Here is a 19,739-nt window from a genome sequence, read left to right as displayed (position 1 = left end):
AAATTTTCGTATATAAAATATGTTACGATAGCATTCTATCTTTTGAAATATAAATTGTTGTAATGCGTGTATAAACTAAACTTTTTCTTAGATTATATGTATACTTGTCTATCTTAGGCTCTACAAAAATCTATACTTTCATAACAAGTGATTCCTTTTCTAGGTATTTCTAAACAAACGAGACACACTTTTAGAAAACTATAATAGGTATAGTTTTATGAGGAAATTGCTAACTTTTACATACTAGAAACACAATTTTCAAGAAGTCACTTTCATATACAAGAACAAACGAACATTTTAACACGTAAATCTGTTTTTATACCACGGTTTGTGAGACATTAACTTCACGTACGTTCGAGTACACATTTCAAGTCCTGTATTATATACCAGAATCCCTTGGAGGGGGAGCATGGTGTTTGTGTATAGATCTATACGGGCTTGACAACCCACGCCTTTACTGTTAGCTACAGTCCATCATTTGGGGTGACAAACGTCATAACATTCCAACGCCTGAAGAACGTTGTGTATAGGCATTCCGAGTCAATAGTATGGTTATAAAACTCACATGGGGTATTAAAAATACATTTATTTACGAGGTTTTTCAAACACGTTGGTTATTTTACACTTACATACATTTTTAGAAACAAACATTGGTCTTGAGATAAGGCTACTTTTATACTAGTAGAAAGTATAGGATTTTCTAGAAACAAACAAACAAGGACAAAACATTTCATTTCATACAAACATTGTCATTTAATACTTATGAAACTCACCAGCTTAAATGTTTATCTACTCTTTCAAAATTACTTGTATGTCCCAGGGATTCAATAATTTCAGGTATCAATATGCTTTTGAAGGAGGGATGCTGCGGCGCCATTTTAAATCTCATATTTTGACATCATATTGTAATTGGTTTTGAACATGTAACTTTTGACAAATGTAAACTTTCAATTATATATATGATGGTTGTATTCCTTTCTTTACTATGTATTCATTTGTTACGTTACCACATGAAGTCATCCGCCCCCGAACGTTTCCGCCGTTCAGGTTTGGGGGTGTGACAGATTGGTATCAGAGCAATATTTATAGTGAACTAAGTATATCGAACCACATAAGATGTACAAACTATAAATGCTTAAGGGACTAATACTCTCTGAAAAAACATTTTTCTTTTGTTTTTACGCTTAAGCAGCGTTACGTTTAACTTAAATTGTTAGTTCGTTTAAGTACAAATACATGCATACAACAAAAGTATTTTGATGATTTTAACTATACAACAAGTATTTAGACAAGTTGACACTAAGATTAAAACTCGATATATATAATCAGGTTTGGGACAAATATAGCGTGATCAACTATATTTGTCCGAGATCGGACCAATATATATCGAGGATTGCTCGTAGTAAGTAACAAGTCAAAACTTACCAAACCGTTACAAGAATCAAACACAAGAATTTAAATACTATAGGAGTATTTGCTACCTAAACTAGTTTAACTTACATGTTTTGCATGTTTCAACTTTATTCAATTCTTATAACCCTATTTCTCGTACAGTCAAATGGCTAGATTTCACCACCCTGGCGACCCCTACTTTCCCAACCAAGGCAACGGAGGATGCGTCGAAGATGATCCCGAAGAGGACGAGGAGCCCATAGAAGTGGATGATGACTCCGGTACCGACTCAGAGCCGGAGGTGATCAACCCACCACCCGTACAACCTCCCGTCTTCGTAAGGAACTTTCAAGGACTGACTCCCGTCTGGGGAAGTCACCTCCACCATTGGAGCCAACAACAAAACCTACGCCCTCCCTACGGCATGTGCTGGGACTTCTACGATGTACGAGGCGGAGGTTCGGCTGATCGGGCACTCCCAGTAATGGTGGGTAAGCTAGCCAATCAGTCCTATCAATCCGGAGTTCAAGCTAGCCGACTTTGGGATGTCAACGTGGAAGTACAGGTTCACACTTCTGACATCCGTAGGCTGGACAGAATGCAAGACAATGCTCAACTCCAAACCGATGCATTGCAAGCGCAAATGATTGCAGCCCTCGCTGAATTAAGGGAGCAACAAGCCACTTTTGATAGGCATCAAATGGAGTCAAAGCAATCGGATGCGGAGTCAAGCTCCAAGCGCAACCTACGTCGCAAGTAGTGCTTGCAAGAAACTCAAATTTTGTTATAAGTTAGGACCTCGGCTAAAAGTCTTTAAATTTCTCAAACTTTGTAACCGGAGACCCTTATAGGGGTCAATTTTTCATGATCGTTGTATCAACTATTATATTAATATAAGTGGCACTATTATTACTACGTTGAGTATTTCATTAAATCCTTGAAAAGTCATCGAGAAACCAAGTGCTTGATTCATATTGTCAGTCTTACAAATAACTTTCATGCTTCTATTTTAAGACTCATACTATCATCTGTTGTTGAACTATAGCAATTTGGTTCATAAGATACATTTAGTTTCTATACTAAGTAATTCTTATCGTTATCTTTTTAACCTATAGTTGAAGGATGCTTCCGCGTAGGAATCCAAGGCGAAACAACGGTGGGGAAGCACCTATACCACCACCACCTCCACCACCTCAATTTGATGCTGTCATGTTCCAAGCAGCAGTCACCGCAACGGTAGCAGCTGCCATGTCACAGATCAATAACTCGAGTACTACTGGCTCGGGAACTGGCACACACCTATCCAACCATGGTGAGAGTCATGGGCAACCCCAAGAATGCACCTATAAGGACTTTACTAATGCCAAACCCCGGATGTTTTATGGAACTGGTGGTGTGATAGCTCTGAGGCAGTGGATTGAAAGGACAGAATCAGTCTTTGAAATCTGCTCCTGTCCCGAGCACAGCAAAGTCAAATTTGCAACTTTCACCCTTATTGATAGAGCTTTAACTTGGTGGAATGGCCACGTTATGGTACTTACCCTGATAGTGGCAAACTCCATAAGCTGTGAAAGCTTAAAGGTCATGCTGATGAGAGAATAATGTCCACGAGGAGAGATTCAAAAGCTTGAGCATGAACTCTGGACTCTTGGAATGGTTGGTAACGACATCGCAACTTATACCAACAGGTTCTGCGATCTGGCAATCCTTTGCCTAGATATGACTGCTCCTGAGAGCAAGAAAATAGAGAGATACATTTGGGGTTTGTTTCCCCAAATTAGGTCAAGCGTGTTAGCTTCAAAACCTGACACTTTTGAAAGTGCCAAGGAACTGGCACAATCTCTTGTTGATTATGGAGGTCATCAGAACTCAACGGTTGCTACACCAGAACCACAAAAGGGAAACAACAACAACAATAGCAACAACAACAACAACAACAACAACAACAATAACAAGAAGAGGGTATAGAATAAAGGGAAGGGTGGGTCTTCCCAAGAATCCGCGAAGAAACAACTAGTCTTAGTGAATGCTGCCACTGTACCTACTACAGTTCCTACAAATACCTACCCAACCAAGCCTTATGTAGGTAACCTTCCAAAGTGCACCAAATGCACTTACCACCATCATGGACCTTGTCGGGAAATGTAGTGCTCCAACTGCAACAGAAAGGGACACAATGCCCGTTTCTACAAGGATCCCGCAAAGCCGATCACTCAAGTTCCCAACGCGGGTGTAGGCCAGACTTGCTACGGTTCTGGCGAGGTGGGCCACTACAAGAGAAACTGCCCAAAGGCAGCAAATACCGGCGGGGTGGGATGAGTTTTAGCTATAGGCCACGATGAAGCCGTAGCTGATCCGACTGTAGTTGCTGGTACGTTCCTTCTAGATAATTCATATGCATGCATATTATTCGATAGTGGAGCGAAGAGAAGCTTCGTGAGTCAAAACTTTATTCCCTTACTTAAAACTAAACCTAGCAAGTTAGAAAAATCATTTACGGTAGAGATGGCCAATGGAAAAACCGAAAGCACTAACTGCATATACATGGACTGTACGTTAACTTTAGATGGTCATTCTTTCCCAATCAATCTCATGTCGGTCCAAATTAAAAGTTTCGACGTCATAGTCGGCATGGATTGGTTGAGTCTTCTTCGCGCCGACATCATGTGCTTTGAGAAAGCAGTTCGTCTTAATCTCCCTAACAATGAACCATTAATTATCTACGGCGACAAATCAAGTACAACCCTTCGCATCATTTCGTGCATCCAAGCTCGAAAGTGTTTGCGGAAGGATTGTCGAGCATTCCTAGCACACATCGTTGATACAAGTCAGGAACTGAAGGACATCAAGAACATTCTAGAAGTACGCGACTTTCCTGATATCTTTCCAAAAGAACTACCGGGATTACCACCACAACACCAAGTCGAGTTTAGAATCGACTTAGTTCCAGGGGCTACCCCAGTAGCAAAATCGCCTTATCGTCTCGCACCAACAGAGATGCAGGAACGTTCCAGTCAACTTAATGAACTCCTTCAAAAAGGATTCATAAGACCAAGTTTCTCACCTTGGGGAGCACCGGTCTTCTTCGTAAAGAAGAAAGACGGATCGTTCCGTATGTGCATTGACTACAGAAAACTGAACAAACTTACGGTCAAAAACCGTTATCCTCTACCCTGTATTGACGACCTATTTGATCAACTTCAAGGAGCAAACTACTTCTCAAAGATAGATCTACGATCCGGATATCACCAATTACGAGTACTAGAAGGGGATATTCCCAAGACAACTTTCCGAACTCGTTATGGACACTATGAATTTGTAGTTATGCCGTTCGGATTAACCAACGCACCAGCAGTATTTATGGACCTAATGAATAGGGTATGCCGGCCTTACTTGGATCAGTTTGTCATCGTCTTTATCGATGATATACTTATCTACTCCCGAAGTAAGGAAGAGCATAGTCAGCACCTACGAAAAGTCCTAGAAACACTGCGATCGGAGAAACTCTATGCGAAGTTCTCTAAATGCGAATTTTGGATTCGAAGAGTCGAATTTTTGGGCCACGTTGTTAGCGAGAAAGGGATACACGTGGACCCCTCCAAAATTAAGGCCATTGAGAACTGGTCGGCACCAAAGACACCTATAGAGATTCGTCAATTTCTAGGTCTCGCCGGCTACTATTGCAGATTCATAAAGAACTTCTCTAGCATTGCAAAACCTCTTACTACATTAACCCAGAAAGGTGTGTCCTTTGACTGGGAAGCGAAACAAGAACAGACGTTCCAAACGCTGAAACAGGCCTTGTGCACCGCACCGATACTATCCCTCCCCGAAGGGATAGAAGATTTCGTAGTGTATTGCGATGCATCAAACCAAGGACTTGGTTGTGTTCTTATGCAGAGAGGGAAGGTTATTGCTTATGCCTCCCGACAACTTAAGACACACGAAGTGAACTATACGACCCACGATCTTGAGTTAGGAGCAGTAGTATTTGCTCTGAAGATCTGGAGACACTACTTATACGGAACAAAGAGTACTATTTTCACCGATCACAAGAGTCTTCAACACATTTTTAATCAGAAGGAACTTAACATGCGACAACGAAGATGGGTTGAGTTACTCAATGACTACGAATGTGAAATTCGTTATCATCCTGGCAAGGCCAACGTGGTGGCTGACGCCCTCAGTCGAAAGGAATACACTGGTCGGATGGTCAAATCTCTGACTATGACTATCCATTCCCACTTATCCACATAAATTAAGGAGGCACAAATGGAAGCTTTGCAACCTAAAAATGTGGCGGGTGAATCCCTGTGAGGAATGGAAAAGAATCTAGAAGTCAAGGGTGGCAAAGCATATTATCTCATGGACCGAATCTGGACACTGAAACATGGTGGTTTCAGAGACGTAGTCATGAACAAAACACACAACACAAGATATTCCATTCACCTAGGTTCAGATAAAATGTATCAGGATCTTAAGAAACTGTACTGGTGGCCTAACATGAAAGCAGAAATTGCTACCTTTGTAAGTAAATGCCTTACTTGCGCAAAGGTTAAGGTCGAGTATCAAAAACCGTCAGGATTACTATAGCAACCGGAGATACCAGAATGGAAATGGGAACGGATTATCATGGAGTTCATAACCAAGTTGCCCAAGACGACGGGTGAACTTGATACCATATGGGTCATCGTCGACAGATTGACCAAATCTGCGCATTTCCTACCAATCAAGGAGACAGACAAAATGGAAAAGCTAACAAGAACTTACATAAGGGAAGTAGTGCGACTGCACGGTGTTCCGATATCCATTATCTCCGATAGAGATAGTAGATTCACTTCAAGATTCTGGCAGTCACTACAAAGTTCCCTGGGAACTAGACTAGATATGAGTACAGCCTACCACCCACAAACAGACGGGCAAAGTGAGAGAACAATACAAACCTTGGAAGATATGCTGAGAGCTTGCGTGATTGACTTTGGAAAGGCATGGGATATCCATTTTCCCCTTGTCGAATTTTCATACAACAATAGTTATCATACAAGCATAAAGGCTTCTCCGTTTGAATCCCTCTATGGTCGAAAGTGTAGATCCCCTCTATGCTGGACTGAAGTTGGCGATACCTAGTTAGCTAGAGGACGAGTTCCTGAAAGCACTCTCACCGGTCCAGAAATCATAAGAGAAACGGAAGAGAAGATCGTTCAAATTCGTGAACGGTTGAAAGCCTCCAGAGACCGACAGAAAAGCTACGCTGACCAAAGGGGGAAACCGTTGGAATTCCAGGTAGGAGACCACGTTTTATTGAAGGTCTCACCGTGGAAAGGTTTAATACGCTTTGGGAAGTGTGGGAAACTAAATCCAAGATACATAGGGCCTTTTGAGATTCTTGCTAGAATCAGCCCTGTGGCTTACAAACTTAACCTACCGCGTGAACTTAGTAACATACATCCAACCTTCCATGTCTCGAACTTGAAAAAGTGTCTGTCCGATGAGACTCTTGTGATTCCACTCGATGAGATCGAGATCAACGAGAGCCTCAACTTTGTGGAAGAACCGGTAGAAATCATAGACCGAGACGTCAAACAAACAAAACAAAGTCGCATACCCATCGTGAAGGTTCGCTGGAACGCCAAGCGGGGACCTGAATTCATATGGGAACGCAAAGATTAGATGAAACAAAAGTACCCTCATCTTTTTCTCTGATCCACTAGTATCTTTACTATTTTAAATTTCGGGACGAAATTCCCTCTAACGGGGGGATGATGTGACAACCCGATATTTCAACTCTTTGTAATGACCTAAAAAGTCAAGTATTGTAACCACCTTTGAGTTAATGAAATTAACTTTGATAATAAAATGTCCAAAAATTATCTATTTAAATTCCTTTTATGGTTAATGTCATTAAACCGTGATCATACGTAAAAAGAACGCCCAAATCCGACTTCGTCTATTGAAGTTATGATTTTTCCAAGTTCGGCATAGCAGTAGTCAGCTAAAAACTCGAATTGGAGATCGAGCGACTTTTGGCCAGAATGACCTAAACGAGAATCGAAGATCTCAACAATGGTAATTCAGCGGTAAAAAGTCTGGCAAAAACCGACGTTAGATAAAGAAGTTATGAACTTTTAAAGAAATTCCTTAAACATGACCCTTTTAAAAATAAATAATAAAAATAATTTCAAAATTTGCCGACGGAGTCTAAACGAAAGTTGTAGAGCGTAGTCTCACCTACGCGTGGATATAAAGACCATCGAAAACGGAATTCGTATGAAGAAGATATGAATTTTAGAAGTTTATTATTAAATTAAATATAAATTTAATTATAAACTCTTGGTAATATCCGAAGAGGAGTCAGCAGATAGGGCCGAAGTACGCCCCGCGTACTCAAGGCCTAGGCCTCGGATCGTCCACGTCCCGGTCTATGCGAAGTAGCCTTGTCCCATCCAAAGTCTGAGGCAGTCGAGGACTCGGTCATACATGACGTACGCGTACGCCCCGCGTACCCTCGTACGCCCTGCGTACCTAGGCGGTTCCAGCCCCTATAAAAGGGATGCGAGGCTTCCGAAGAAAGGGCTCCATTTCTCTCCTTTCTTGTGCGTTCTTGCCTCGTTTTCCGTGCCCGTTCTAACCCGAAGTCCTGGTCATTTTGCTCAAGTCCCGAAGATCGTTTTTACTCCCGAGATTCCCGAGAATCCCGAGAAAAATCCGTTTCCCCAGACAAAACTCTGCCCGGTTTTCCATCTCGCTTTCTTCAAACTTTTAAGTGAGTTCATAACCCTTAATTAACCTTTTAAATGTTCTATAAATGCTTTTATATGCTTTCAAGGGGGAAAGTACAAGTAAAACACATGAGTATCATCGTGTGTTATATAAAGAATTATTATATGCTTTTATTTAACCAAATCATATGTGATTTATAAACTTTATAGGAAATTTTCGTATATAAAATAAGTTACGATATCATTCTATCTTTTGAAATATAAATTGTTGTAATGCATGTATAAACTAAACTTTTTCTTAGATTATATGTATACTTGTCTATCTTAGGCTCTACAAAAATCTATACTTTCATAACAAGTGATTCCTTTTCTAGGTATTTCTAAACAAACGAGACACACTTTTAGAAAACTATAATAGGTATAGTTTTATGAGGAAATTGCTAACTTTTACATACTAGAAACACGATTTTCAAGAAGTCACTTTCATATACAAGAACAAACGAACATTTTAACACGTAAATCTGTTTTTATACCACGGTTTGTGAGACATTAACTTAACGTACGTTCGAATACACATTTCAAGTCATGTATTATATACCAGAATCCCTTGGAGGGGGAGCATGGTGTTTGTGTATAGATCTATACGGGCTTGACAACCCACGCCTTTACTGTTAGCTACAGTCCATCATTTGGGGTGACAAACGTCATAACATTCCAACGCCTGAAGAACGTTGTGTATAGGCATTCCGAGTCAATAGTATGGTTATAAAACTCACATGGGGTATTAAAAATACATTTATTTACGAGGTTTTTCAAACACGTTGGTTATTTTACACTTACATACATTTTTAGAAACAAACATTGGTCTTGAGATAAGGCTACTTTTATACTAGTAGAAAGTATAGGATTTTCTAGAAACAAACAAACAAGGACAAAACATTTCATTTCATACAAACATTGTCATTTAATACTTATGAAACTCACCAGCTTAAATGTTGATCTACTCTTTCAAAATTACTTGTATGTCCCAGGGATTCAATAATTTCAGGTATCAATATGCATTTGAAGGAGGGATGCTGCGGCGCCAGTTTAAATCTCATATTTTGACATCATATTGTAATTGGTTTTGAACATGTAACTTTTGACAAATGTAAACTTTCAATTATATATATGATGGTTGTATTGCTTTCTTTACTATGTATTCATTTGTTACGTTACCACATGAAGTCATCCGCACCTACAATAAAATGTGTCGTATATGGATGTCGCTTTATAAATTTTAATGGAACGCGCTTTTCCAACCTTTAATAGCTAAGCGGGAAACGAATTCCCCAAAATTAGAAAACCCCTCCTTGTTCTCATCTTCCTTCATTTCTACTTTTCTCTTTTCCATGGTTTGGCTTAATGAAGCTCTGTGAATTCCATGAGTCATTGCTATGAAGTATGGAATGCAAAGCTTGATTCTTGTTTGTTTCTGATTTCCCATAGATAAATCAAAACAACACACAGACGAAGTACCCTAACGTGCGTATTCCTTCTGAGTAGGTAGCGGGAGGTATTTTATTTTCTTCTAAAATCCCGATTCTCTCATTTTTCTATCGACTTAGTACGTGCTAGGATGGCTGATTATACCCACCCTTTGCTACAACAGATGAACTGACTGCACCTGCCCTATTTCTTCAGCCGTTCAACAAATAAGAGGAAACGCAATTTCTCATTCATTTATCTACTTCATCTTCTCAATCAAGCAAAAAGGCTTATGATTTTTTCATGCATCTGTGATTTCACATGGTATTTTTGATTTCTCCTTTATGCCTTCGTTTTTTTTCCTACACCCACTTCCATTACTCTTCTACAAGCGGATCCTAAACGTGATTCAAAATCCATATGCAATCTGATTTCCTTAAGTCTAACCCCTAATATGAATCAAGCCTTTTGTCACTCTTAATTTCAACACGCGTTCTTCATACCTAATTTCAACAAATAAGAGGAAACACAATTTCTCATTCATCTATCTACTTTATCTTCTCAATCAAGCAAAAAGGCTTATGATTTTTTACTGCATCTGCGATTTCACCTGGTATTTTTGATTTCTCCTTTATGCCTTCGTTTTTTTCCTACACCCACTTCCATTACTCTTCTACAAGCGGAACCTAAACATGATTCAAAATCCATATGCAATCTGATTTCCTTAAGTCTAAACCCTAATATGAATCAAGCCTTTTGTCACACATAATTTCAACACTTGTTCTTCATACCCAATTTCATTTCTATTTCAAGATTACATTCTTCATACCCAATTTTTATTTCTTATTTCTATTGCAGCTGGAATGGTCTAGGAAACATGGCTTCCATTGAAGTTATACGCCTCTTTGTGAAAATATTGGAGGTATATTTTACATGATATATATATATATATATATATATATATATATATATATATATATATATATATATATATATATATATATATATATATATATGTATATGCTCTAGAATCTCGATTATTTGTGTTTTTATGTTTATCTTTTTTATAGGATGAAGATCCAGGATGGTATTCAAGGGCAGTGAACTATATCTCAGTGCCTGTTATAGATGTAGAGATGAATGTGAGTCTACATTCTACAAAACCTTTTGCTATTTATACTATAACAACAATCCTTTTGTAAATAAACAGGATATGTTATGATGAAGAAATGAATTGCATTTAACATTTTAACCTATCTAGTTTTCTTTTTATGATGTAGCATGATCTAAAGGCAGATTTATCCATCAAGAATGAAATGAGTTTACCTGAAACAAAAAGCATTCCTACTGGAAATGGAAACTCTGTAGAAACTCATGATAAGGATATAATGGTGGAAGGATTTGGATCTGTTAGTGTTTATGATTAATGGGTTGCCCCTAATGTATCTGGGACCCGCCAAAAGCCCAGATATGAGGTATTAGTTATATAATCCTACTTCCATTTATTCATATTACCACATTCTTTTTCTTTTATTTTACCTTTTTCTCAACTTAAAAGTTAAAAACTTTGAAATTAACAGCATGCAGCAGCTGTTGTTGATGATAAAATGTATGTATTTGGTGGAAACCATAATGGGCGTTACTTAAATGATCTTCAAACACTTAATTTACGAAATTGATGAAAGGTTGAAGTCAAACCGAATTCTGAGGCTCCAGTCACAGTAACTCCTTGTGCATGACATTCTTTGGTCAGTATCAAGGTCTTTTTTTTTATAAAAAATTATTGAGTGATGATTTTATAAATTTGTAAATAATTAAGATTTTGATTGTGTAGATACCATGGGAAGGGAATAAGCTTATATCAATTATAGGACATTCGAAGGATCCTTTTGAAGTTGTCAACGGTTTGTTTGAATTTTTATTATGTTTTTTTAGTCAAACATAACTTAATTGCAATATATAGCTATTTGGTCTCATATGTATAAATATATCTTTTTAATTTTATTGAAACAGTGAAGGCATTTGATCTACAAACAAATACTTGGTCAACTATGAAGACCTATGGAAAACCACATGTATGTGTTTTAATCTTTTTCCATTAGTTTTTATTTCCATTAGGCATTAGTATCAAACAATATTCCAAAATATAGTTATTAATTGTTTTCTAAAACTATCAAAATTATACACATGAATTGTAGTCCCTGGTTGTGCTGAAACCCACAAGGATATTATCCCTGAAACCAATTATTTGTGCTGTGTGCATCTGTATCATATTAACGTCTTTCAATTTGATCAGAGGAATATTTGCAGGGAACATATTTGATATGGGTTTTGCGCAGGTATGCCATCCCTGCTGTACATAAGTTCATTAGAATACACATTACTAAACAAACATATAAGGCATACAAAAGATAGAACTACCCTTGTCATTTATTTATACAACTCCACCTGTAACTAGTCCCCATCTAATTGGTTTTAACTAACTTCCTGCACCTAGTTATAGAAGTGCAAACGTAGAACTACAATTGTCGTGCAAAGACATTTTATGAGGATAACCATTTCAGTGAAGTTAAGAAGTGCAAAAAAAAATTGTTACGGGCACCAAAAGAGTTGGGTTTGGGATAAGAGAGATCAGTTAAAGCTGTTGAAAGGATTCGTCTTGCATTTCCTGCAGTAGTTTTTTGAAAATATGAAAAAATTTCGATTATTTTTTAAGTTAAATACGTAAATTAGTTAATATCTAATAAAAAAATTGAATTTGCACTTTACAAATACCTATATACTCAAGATATTCCACATCTTTTGGATTTGAAGGCAGCAGGGGCAACATATACCATTCTTGAAAATGCTGAGGTAATTAAATTACCATTTTAGCCCTGGAGTATAGTTGATTTTTGAAATTTTGATTCTACTAAAGAAATTAGTTTCTCTTGCGAATTTGGTCCTTATTTAAGGTTTTTGTAATGTTTTTTTGGTCCCTAAATATTTCTGGTTATTGCAACTTTTGGTCCAAAAAATATAGTCATATTACTAGGAACATGGACCAAATATGCTTATCCACCAGTTACTCAAAGGACAGGAATCATTAGCTGAATACCCATTCTTTGTTTATTAAAAGACCGAAATACCCCCATTTAGTCACAGAGAGTGGATGAGTAACTCTTGAATTCCATTTTATGCGCAACCACTGCCTTCCTATTTTGCTTCATTTACTGCAAATCATCTTCATTTGTTATTCTTTTCGTTCGCTAGTTTAATCATATGGTTTACAGCTCCTACTTTGAAATTAATTGATTTGCCTGGAGTCGATAAGGGAAATCTTGATGATTCTTTGGTGAGTAGCTGCAAAATTTGATGTTTTTATTTCACATTGTTTATTTATTTATTTATTTATTTATTTATTTATTTTGCAGAGTGAATATGCTCAACACAATGATGCAGTTCTCCTGGTCATAATACTAGCTGCCCAGGTGCCAAAAATTGCCTCTGCAAAATCCCTCAGAATTGCAAAAGAATATGATAGAGAATGTGGGGCTACTTTTACTATTCATATTCTTATCCACTTTTTCAGTTTTACTCTCAGCTTCTTATAAATTATTAAATTATAATATTTTTACTGTAGCAACAAGAACCATTGGTGTGAACATGGCTGACTTGATGATAGAATTGGGCTATAATTCCACATAAGATGTATCACTTTGCAAGGATTTGTTATCTTCATTCTCACCCCTCAATGAAATCACTGTTGCTATGATACTAGGGACAATAGTCCGCTCTGATTCCAGTCTTCAGGATCAAGAAAATGCATTTTCAACATTTGGTTCTGCTCTTGGTAGAGGGAGTCTTCCTGATATGTCCTCGTTGAGTTCTTGGAACACTGAAGTCCTTACAGAATCAATCAAGCAACTTGTTAGTCCCATTTACTTCTTTATCTTTCTTGATCTTCTTCATAATGTAAATTTGATATTTCATTAATACTACTATTATAATATATAGGCTCCTGGAATCAATTGGACCACTGTAATTAAAAACCTTGATCATAAGGGTTTCTATATCCCTGGTGAGGCAACAATTTCACTATTGATTTCCTGCTATAGACTCGCATCCCAGGTTTTTAACATACTTTTTTACTTCTTAATTTCTTTATTTGAAGCTTATGTTGTACTTATTCATTTGATGGAAATGTAGGATCTGTTTCCATTATCTGTTGTTTGTGGCAATGTCTGGAAAAACACCGAGGGGCAGTTGTCTTTTTTAAAGTATGTTGTTTCTGTCCCACCTGAAGTATTCACATTTGCACACTGCGAAAAACAAGTGGTATGATTTATGAAGATTCGTATGATGTTTATATGGACAATCGAGTTGTTTCATTTTTTGATAGATCCAAGTTTTCATTTACACTTGTTCTTGCAGGCATATGTTGATGCAGTCAATACTCCCAAGTTTCAATTTGGGTATGCAAATCATGCATGGTTATGCCTTGATCTTTTGGAGGTTTTATGCCAGCTGGCTGAAAGAGGCCTTGCAAAGTCTGTTCGATTGTTGTTTGAATACGCTCTTAAGCATTGCCCTGAAGTGTTATTATATGGGATGGCCCATGTTAATGTAATTTTCTTCTCATATTCTTAAGCACTCTGTTTTATTCTTTTTTATTAAACTTGTTTTGGTTGATGGTATGCCTATGAAAATATGCAGATGCCATATAATGTCCTGCAACATGAAGTTTCTTTGGCTGTTCTTCTTGTGATACTTAAAGACCAGATATTTAATCTCTTCTTTTTCTAACAATATGTTTGAAATTAATAAATTATTATTTACTTTTGATATTTGTTTGTAGGAAGAAGAGGGGTAGTGATGGCAATACCTATGCCTGGGCATCCAATTGCTAGACAAGAAGAGGAAAAAGTGGTTGATGACTGCAAACGTCTTTCTGATTTAATTGAATCTCCTGATGCTGTTTTGTTGTTGACTGATACACGTGAAATTAGGTGGCTTCCAACTCTTTTATGTGCCAATGCTAATAAGGTTAGTCTTGTATTTTTCTGCTTTGCTGTTGTACTTACTTTATTATTCTAATACTAATGCTAATGTATTTTGATTCGACAGTTTCTTAGTAATATAGAAAAATTACCATTATGCCCTTGATAATTTTAGTTTAATGTTTCAGGTTACAATTACGGGTGCATTGGGGTTTGATAGTTTCTTGGTAATGCGCCATGGTGCGGGCCCACTACTCATCAGAAATACATCATCAAAAGTTAAGACTGTTGTTGGTTCTTCTTTATCTACTGGTGTTGAAGAAATGTCACTGGGACAGAAAGATAGCAAGCCGAGACTCGGTTGTTACCTGTTGTGAAGCTCTCGATATCTTCCGGTGTTATGGTCTGGTAATTAATCAGGAACAAGCTTGTCTTTTCTACCGCTTCTGAAAAAATATGTGTTTTTGTTGTCAATAAAACTAAGTGACTCTTTTATTTTTGTATTTTTTAGCTTGGAATTATGGTACAATGATGTGCTGGTCTTGCTAGTAGGGTACATGGCAAATGCAGAAGTCGCGATATCCGCCTTCTCGATATGGTATCAAAATTGTTTTTTTATTTATAATTATATTTTGCTTTGATATGTGTTTCAATTTTATATTTTCTTAGAAATTTGCTAATGTGTTCAAAATTTTCACAGTGGATCAAATTAGAAATCAGAATGAGGTAAATTCTGAAGTTGATGACATCAAGAACAGTTCAACAAGTGTTGATTTAACTGTAATCCGAAATTTCCTAAGTCGTGATTACATAACCCTTAAGGTTTCTGATTTGTTGCTCTTCTGTTGTATTTTATACTTTCTACCATGTCCATTTAAAAACCAACTCATCCAACATTTATTTTTATATAACATATAAAATCAAGTAATATGGGTGTTGGTTTGTGTTGTGCAGTTATGGGACATCAACATGGAATATGTTCCAGTTTCAACATTTCAGGTCCATGAATATTTAAGACCTAAGGTGTACTTATTGTTCCTATATATATATATATATATATATATATATATATATATATATATATATATATATATATATATATATTTATTAGCATGGAATCGAGATAAGTGATGTATGTAGCATGTATGTCCAGCTATGTGATTTATTTGAAAACAATTCTATTTTCGATAAATTTGAATGCTATATGATAATACTAGTTATAATAATAATAATAATAATGTATCTTCTGAGTATGACTAGAGAATGGATTAATGTGTTTTTGGTGTAGGTGGTGGAGCTTGATTTTTTATATCCAAGTGAGGGGATCCATATAAGATGGGATGATGGTTACTGTATTACATCAAAAGTTGCAACCTGGGATCTATATGTTGTCACAGGCTGCAAGAGATGCTGGAGCCCTTAGAGAAGTTAAGGATAAACTGGAGAAGTGAGTTGAATACCTGACATGGAGATTAGACTTTGAAAATCATTTGAGGGTATATTTTTTATATTTCTTGTATCTAATTAGTTTGTAAATTTTTGTTACAACTTCTATTGATTTATTTATCTTTCCATGGAATGATTATTTGTATGACATTAAATTTTATGTAATGGATTGTATTTTTTGTATATGATATTTTATTTTATATTATGAGATTAAATACAAATTTAATTTGAAAATTAGTAAATCTATAAATAATATTTTTTTTAAACATTTAAAATTATGATACGCAAAAATGTGTGTCATCTTCATTTATGACATGGCCTTTCTTGACAGGGGCTTTCATGATACGTGATGCGAGTCGTAAATGCGTGTCGTAAGAGTACGACACGCAAATGCGTGTCATCTTCCTTTATGACAGGACCTTCATTGATACGCAATGCGTGTCGTAAAGGCGCGTCGTAAATGCGTGTCGTAATTGTGCATCGTAAATGCGCGTCGTAAATAGACGACGCACAAAAGCGCGTCGTCTCTCTTTATGACATGGCCTTCCTTGACACGCGTTTGCGCGTCGTCTGAGCGTTTTACGACGCGCAATGAGCGTCGTAAAAGGCTATTTTTCTAGTAGTTTAAAGAAAGATTATCCTTTCTATGAAGATCTTATGATGACCCCATGGAAGAGGATGGATGAAGTCAAAAGTAGAGATTTGAGATTCATCGGACTAGAAAAAGACAAGGAAATTAAGAAGATTACTATCAATTGAAATTCATATGAAAATCCTAATAGGAAGGTTGGTTCAATGGCCATAAGATCCTATAAGCCAAAGGCATACTCCAAACCTAATCATCATAGGGTTAACACCCTTGATAATGAGGTGGAGGAGGATGAATTCCCTAGGAGGACTTAATATTGTTTTTCTATGGATATTTCATGTCTGATATTTGATATGCAAGATCTCGGTGAGAAAGCAAAGTGGCCAAGGAAAGTAGAAAAATCAAGTGGCTGGAAAGAAAAATTCAAGTGGTGCATGTACACGATGATTTTGGCCACATCACTAAAGACTGTATAACCCTCAGGAAGGAAATTAGCTATCTCCTGAGCAAAGGATTTCTTAAAGAAATCCTAGGAAGAAGGACAAAAAGATATAGAGAAAAGGGGTAAGAATCTATGAAGATCCTGGAAAACCAGGATCCCCTCCTTCAGATGCCAAGGTGATTAACGTTATTTTTGGGGGTTATGATGTTTGTGGAAGTTCTTACTCCATAACAACAAGACATTCCAAAGTATCCAATGCGAAGAAAGAAGAAAGACCCCAGAAGAACACATCAATAACAAAAAAGAAAGAATTCACCTTTGATGAACATGATAGAGAGAACATCTAAGATCCTCACCACAACGGGGTGGTGATAACTCTCTACCTCACGAATCACTTTGTTAGAAGGATCCTAGTAGATGGAGGATCTTCTTTACACATCATACTCCTAGACACTTTTACCAGGATGCACATCATGTAATCCGAGATAATAAAAAAATCCATAGTGCTAATAAGATTCAATAGTGAAACAAAGCACATAGTTATAGATATTAAACTACCTATCTACATCAAAAGGGAAAACTCTCTGAAACGCCTTTTTGTTATTGATGCTCTGTCTTCCTACAATGTTATATTAGGTAGGCCCTAGATCCATAACATAAAGGCAGTAACATCAACATACCACCAATGAGTCAAGATGGTTACCCCTTTAGGGACAATAAAGATTATCGATGGCCAAAAAGAATCCAAAGAATGGTATACAACTTTAATGAAGCTCTCTAAAATACCAAGAAAAGCATATAAATTAAAGTAAAGGCCATGAGAGGTATTAGAAGCAAAAGAACAATATGTGAAAGAAGTGCCCCTAAATCTTGAGGATCCTGGCACCAAAGTACTTATAGAATCCTTAATACCTGAAGAAATTGAGAAATTCCTAGTGAAGTTCCTAAGGGACACAAGAAAAACGTTCTCATGGAGACATGAAGATATGACAGGTATAAGCAAAGAAGTTAGTACTCACAAGCGTAATATAGACCCTTCTTTTAGACCACTACATCAAAAGAGAAGGAAGTTCGTACCTGAAATGAACCAAATCATATAAGAGGAAGTTGAAAAACTTCTTAAGATGGGAATGATTAAAGAAGTCAAATTCCCAAGGTGGTTGGCCAACGTAGTGGTAGTACAAAAGAAAAATGGAAAACGGCGGGTATGTGTGGACTACACGGATCTTAATAAGGCTTGCCTAAAGGATCTTTTCCCTTTTCCACACATCAACTCTATGGTAGATGCCACATCAGGCAATGAAATGATAACATTCATGGATATCAACGAATACAAATGGAACCATCTGATTAAGAAGATATTGGCTTCTTATGCGCCATAGGTATATATTGTTTTATCGTCATGCCCTTTGGTTTAAAAAATGCAGGTGCAACACATCAGAGACTAATAAATCGAATGTTCAAAGACAAATCGGGGGACACCATGGAAGTAGACATCGATAATATGGTGGTAAAAGCCAAAAAAGTGGAGGATCACCTTAGCGATCTTGAAGAGGCTTTAAACATACTAGATTAATACAACATTATGCAAAACCCATCCAAGTGCCACTTTAAAATGAAGGCAGGAAAGTTCCTTGGTTACATGGTCACTAAGAGGGGAATAAAAGCAAGTCCAGAGCATATCAAGGCCATCGTCAACCTAAAATTCCCAACTTCAACCAAGGATATCCAAATATTAACATGACGAGTGGCAACCTTGAATAGATTCATCTTAAGATCCTCAAAGAGGTGCAGAAATTTCTATGATATCTAAAAGAAAAACAAGAAATTTGAATGGACAAAAGAACATGAAGACACCTTCAAAGATCTTAAAAATATTTAAGTTCAATGCCACTGTTGGTGAAACCACTCGACGGGGAACCACTCATTTATCTCTTAGTTTCATCAAATGTCACTAGTGTAGTCCTGGCCAAGGATCTCGATGGAGATCAACATCCTATTTACTATGTTAGTAAAAGTCTCCTGGATCTTGAAACCAGGTACTCTCACCTTGAAAAATCAATACTTGCCCTAGTTACATCTTCTACCAAACTAAGACATTATTTTGAAAATCATAGTATAAATGTCAAAACTAACTATCCAATTAAGAAAGTCATGAGAAAACCATAAATGTCAAGTAGAATTTCTAAGTGGTCAGTGAAGCTCTGCACATATAACATTAAATACGAGCCAAGATCCATAATAAAGTTTCAAACATTAATAGACTTTGTGGTTGGTTTTATTGATGATCTACAACATGTGGCAGAATTAGAAATTTAAGGAATTCAAAAAGAAGAAAACATGGGAGAATGGATAATCTTTACAAATGGAGCATCCAACTTCAGAGGAACATGCCTTCAAATCATACTATAAGCAACAGAGGGGGACATCCTACCCCAGGCAGTTAGTTGTGAACTCAATGCATCTAACAATTTAGCAAAAATATGAAGCACTAATCATGGGACTACAACTAGCTAAAGATCTTTAAATCACGGATCTCCAGGTATACGTTGATTCAATATTAATAACCGACCATTTAAATGGATCCTAAGCAATAAAAGGTGAAAAATAAGCATCATACCTTCAAATACTCACAATGCTAGACTCAAAATTTACAAATTTTAGTTTAAACCGATATCCTACAGAAGATAATGTCGAAGCTGACG

At 36.9% G+C, this 19,739-nt stretch overlaps 1 long non-coding RNA gene across 1 annotated transcript; it reads left to right on the top strand.

Moving 5' to 3' along the window:
* The first annotated feature begins 14,282 nt into the window (after positions 1 to 14,282).
* Positions 14,283 to 15,516, top strand: LOC111915327 (uncharacterized). The gene is made up of 4 exons (XR_008225760.1): positions 14,283 to 14,603; positions 14,746 to 14,965; positions 15,069 to 15,155; positions 15,258 to 15,516. It is a non-coding gene; the product is annotated as an uncharacterized LOC111915327 (long non-coding RNA).
* The last annotated feature ends 4,223 nt before the right edge of the window (positions 15,517 to 19,739 follow it).

The sequence above is a fragment of the Lactuca sativa genome, chromosome 8 (assembly GCF_002870075.4).
Source record: "Lactuca sativa cultivar Salinas chromosome 8, Lsat_Salinas_v11, whole genome shotgun sequence".
Lineage (NCBI taxonomy): Eukaryota > Viridiplantae > Streptophyta > Magnoliopsida > Asterales > Asteraceae > Lactuca > Lactuca sativa.
The sequence above is the reverse complement of the archived record's forward strand: the minus strand, read 5'-3'. Positions and strand labels throughout refer to the sequence as shown.